General features: G+C 38.4%; 1 pseudogene; it reads right to left on the bottom strand.

The window, feature by feature from the left end:
* Positions 1 to 1,011: 1,011 nt before the first annotated feature.
* On the bottom strand, positions 1,012 to 4,422 carry LOC144891241 (uncharacterized; annotated as a pseudogene).
* Between the last annotated feature and the right edge of the window lie 554 nt (positions 4,423 to 4,976).

The raw sequence follows: 4,976 nt of genomic DNA, 5'->3' as shown, positions 1-4,976 counted from the left end.
ATTATTAAATATCAATACCTTTTCTTTAACAAGACAGAATTGAACTATTTCTTCTGTTTGTATGAGACCAGCTCAGGATTTTGAAAGTGTTGAATATTCATTGTTTTGAATAGCTTTCATAACATAAGTGGAAGTGAACTGAATGTCTCCGCATTAAAGAGCCGCCGATTTTTAACATCCACCAATAGGCCGTTGGCGCAGAGGAAATCAGCGCCCAGCAAGGGGGTGGACACCCTCGCCGTGACAAAATCCCATGTGAACCGCTGCCCACCAAAACACAGCTGTGAATGTTAAGTGCCACGTTTCGTTTACCAAAAGTCTGAATAGCACTGACGTTGGCGGCTTCCAGGGCGGGGCCATGTCCCCCGGCCTCCCGGTCCAATGCCGACGCAGGCAGAACGCTCACCTGGGCACCTGTGTCGCAGAGGAAACGACGTCCTGAGTCGGTGTCCGAAATGAACAACAAACTGCCCGAACGGCCGACGCTCATGGCAGTTAACGAGCGCTGGCCACCCCGTTTCCCGACTTGCTGAAGCTGCAGGATGGCCGGCATGCCTTGGCATTGGGACCAAACCTTGCATGGTAAAAACACAAGCTTGGGGGCTTCCGCCGCTGGGCTGTAATGGCGGCCACAATGGTGCCCGCCAGCGGCATAGGCTCGACGCGGCCGGGGTCCCATGCAGCTGCACTGCATTGCTGTCTGGTGGAGAAAAACTTGTCTGCTTCCCTGGCCAAGGCGCGGAAACCCTTAACGGGCGAGTTGGCCAAGGCTGACCATACCTGTCCTGGCAGCTGCTGCAGGAACAGCTCCTTGAAGAGAAAACATGGCCGGTGTCTGTTCAGGAGATGTGGTGGTCATGTGGTCCATCAGCTCTGACGGCTTGGAGTCGCCCAGCCCAGGTAGAGAAGGGAGCTGACGGGCACACTCGGCCTCAGTGAGCTCGAAGGTATCAAGCAGCAGGGCCTTTGGCATCTCGTACTTGCCGCCCTCCGGAGGATCCTGGAGAAGGCTCACCACCCTGGTCGCAGTGGAGCCGCTGAATGCAGACACCACATAATAATATTTAGTGTCGTCAGCAGAAATGCTCTGAATGGCGAATTGGGCCTCAGCTTGTGCGAACCAGACGGCAGCCTGTCGTTCCCAAAACTCCGGCAGTTTGATCGAAACTGCGCTTGTCGCCATGTTCGTTCAAAGCTCCGAAAATGTTCAAGAGCAAGACGGGGTCACCAATGTAGGAGTTGCAGACAACAAGAGGGTAAAAACTTCTTGACTTGTTCAAGGCTCCTTTATTTCCACAGAACTCAAACCCGACCGGAACTCATGTCTCTTTATATCCCCCATGACTTCCGCCCGATCCTCTGACAGGGGCGTGGCACCAACACCCGAGCGCACGCCACGCCCATACCGTCAATAGACCCACTGGTCCCGTGCTAGTGAATTATGTCTCTATGGGGTATCCCCCACAGTATCGTATATATCAATATCATCAATCATATCTCAATAAACATCTTTTGTATCAATTTTCAAAATAAAACGATCTGCATCCATATAAAGGAGATTAACATCATTTTGATATTTCTTCCTTAAGTTATTGTAAAAGTAATCATACATTAATGACTTTGATAAATCAAGAATTGATGCTCCAATATAAATAGGCTTATCCATTTCAATACTTTCTTTAACCAAATGGATAGCACAAAAGTTCTCTGAAAACACCTCTGCTCTTGGAAAACTGGGTCTATTAATTAATTTTGTTGTTTGTTTCCAAGATGTAGCAAGTCTTATGTTTTGTCTATTCCTAACATTTTCCATCGTCTTTCCAAATACAGCATTATTCATCAATTTATAAAAGTCCTTCTCAAAATCTGTCTTTGCCTCTGTTCTTCTCTTTGTATTAAAATCAATATATGTTTTCAACCAATGACTTTGGTTAAACTTTAAAACTCCATGAATCTTCTTCACTTTTAACCCTGCTGATAAACATTGTCTCAAGTTCCTTTGGTGTAAAACATAATTTCCTTTATTAAATAATGTAGTAAGTAATTTTTCTGTTCATTTACTTTTTGTATTAAATGATTGTTGATAATCACTTATCCATTCTTTTCTTGGTCTTACTTTATCAGGAGCATAAGGTAGATCTTTGTGTTTAGTATGAAGTTCTTCGGGATATTTCAAATCAACCTCCAAATAATATCCAATTTTAGCTTTATCCAATTATTTTTGTGTAGAGATAACGATATCCTGTAAAACCTTTTCATAATCTTTCTCTTTAACCCACCTAAGTTCTCCATAAGGTAGGGCTTGAGACATAGCCTATCCACACAAATTATTAGCATCATAATACATCAAATAAGAACTATCTTTTGTAGCATCATAATTCGAAAGATATTTGTTGTTGGCTTTAGCATATCTAGTCGAACATACTTGTGATATTCCTCCTCTTTCAGCCTTTTCTATCATCAAAAGCATATCTACATCACTGATCAAATCCAAAGCCTGTTTTGTCATTTTTAACATAGCACTCCAAGCTAAACCAGGAGCAGTAGCAGTGTAATAGTGAGCGGGGTCTAATCCATCAGAATTTTTATTATGACAGACGCTTCTAAAAGTCTCAAATACATCAGCCAATAGTAAGACATCAGTTTTAAGATACAAATCATGATACTCTCCAAGGTTCTTTGTATTAAACTTTTTCCAAACATTTTGTGCTTGAGTATAATCTTTATCAGTTATATGACTTTTATTTAATTCGTTATAGAAATTTTATTTTGAGGGAAGTTGTGTTTCTTTAAACCTCTCAAATTAATCCATATAATCATACGGATATATCCCCTTTTGTGATAAGAGTTCAATCTCTTCTTGATTTGTGAAATACTCTGAAAGACTCGGAAAGTTTTAAATATTTCATACCAAGTTAGATAATGGAAACTTGAATGAGTCAACAAATCTTATATTAGTTATAGGAGATGTTTGAATTTTTTTTGTGAATGAACTGTATTTCTGATCCGTGTTTGGAATTGCAGAAATGTCTCCAGATGTCTTTGAAAGTTCATTAATAAATAGATGTGTATCATAATGAGCGTTGTTATGAAGAAAGACTGGAATGAAAGAGGGGAGTTTATAATTAATATCACAACTTTGATGAGCCGGACCTCTATATTTACCAGTGAGATGACAATGATCTCCAACCTTTAGACCTTCACCAATTTTCTCCTCACAAATATGACAGTCAGGCTTTGGCTGCCCAAATTCTGTTTCTTCTTCTTTTGTTGAGGACATTGGTTTATTGGTTTCTCTCATTATCTTGGTTAATCGAACACAGTCTCTTTCTAGTCGTTTCACAAACTCATCTGGGGCATCTTCTCCTCTATAATCCTCCAACTTGTCGTATTCATCACCAACGGATGATTTGATATAATAACAGAAACCACAAGGAGTATGTTTTTGATCTTTACTCGTGTATGATTTTTTTGGATTTGGAGAAGCAGTATCTATTTTTTCAAGCATACTTTCAAAGTCAGCATATATCACGAATGGAAGTTTTATAGTCTTGTTGAAATCTTTAAATGATATGTTTGCACCTGCTTTTGGATTATTAATTACGGTGGATTTATGATCACTACAGTATTTTGAATGTTGGTTTAATCGTTCTTTCGTATGAAAGAAGTTAAGACAACGCTTACAAAGATATGTTTTATATTTTCTTTTAACTACTTGTGTTAAAGGTTGGGGGTGATTAATCTAGGCAAATTTTTGATGGAAGCATAATGTGAATTTTCTTCTAAACTAAAACAAAGAAGGTCAATATGAGTTTCATCATTTTTATCGTTATCAGAAATTTTTAAAATCTGAACTTTGTTTGTTTTTGTTAGTCCATAAACATTAACAGATAGATTATTCATTTCTTCAAATTTTAGAATATCAATCAATGACATTGGAAACTTTAAACCTCTAACATTTAACGTATTCTCGTATTTCTTATGATGAGATACTCTCTCAGGGTTCCAATGTGGGGGATAAAGGTGAGCGAGAACAGACCATCGGAAACATTTGTTATCTTTGTTTTGAATATTAATAACCGCTTTTTAAAGTTTTATAACCCTCGGTAAATCAATGTAAGAAGAAGCTTTAAGAGGGTCTGATTTCAGAATGTGTGTATCTCGGAAAATGATTTTACTAATACTATATCCACTACCCACCACAGTATTATCTACATCCTGCTCCTGTTTTACAAGTTCACCATAAACACCTGATGATAAGAAATCTTGGAATGATGTGATAAAGTGAGGGTCTGTTCTCATAAAGGGAGTTTCTTCAACACCATCTTTTACCAAACCCATTTTTACTCCCATGTAAAACTTTAAAGTATTCATCTCAGTCAACGTATCTTTTACAAGTGTTTCAACAGCAGGTTTAACCATCTCAACCGCCTCAGAGATTGATTTTGGTCCTGGAGTTCCAAACTAAAAAACCATTATCTTAATATGTCCCTTAAATGCTCCATCAGAGTTTTTAATAGAGTATCTAACTGTCTCTTCATTCTTCTTGTGTTTTTTTGATTGAAGGTGTCTGGGAAAACTTTTCTTCAAGACATCCTTAGAACAGCCATCACAATGTTTTGTTTCTCTCTCAAGAGGAGATAGTAGATGATGTCGATTAAATGTGTGTTTGTGGGTTTGAAGGTGGTTTTTATAATATTTATATTCATGATTACAAACGTCGCAATACGTTGTATTCACCATATTTATGTAGTAAAACTTTATTTCAACTAAAAATCTCGTGGTAATTTCTAGATACTTTTTCGCTGAAAATAAAATTTTCTTGATCAAAATCTCGTAATTTATCGATACAGTTGCGATTTTTAGAACCCTCCACTTTGTAAATATTGTAATAATCCCTTATAAATAATCCCCTGTAAATATTCCCATTTTTGTGTAAGGTCAAAGGTCGCACCCTAGTTAGGTCATATTGCAAC

This window comes from Myxine glutinosa, chromosome 3 (assembly GCF_964187855.1).
Source record: "Myxine glutinosa chromosome 3, kmMyxGlut1.1, whole genome shotgun sequence".
In the NCBI taxonomy this organism is placed as follows: Eukaryota; Metazoa; Chordata; class Myxini; order Myxiniformes; family Myxinidae; genus Myxine; species Myxine glutinosa.
Note: the sequence above shows the minus strand (reverse complement) of the source record. Positions and strands in the feature narration are given on the sequence as shown.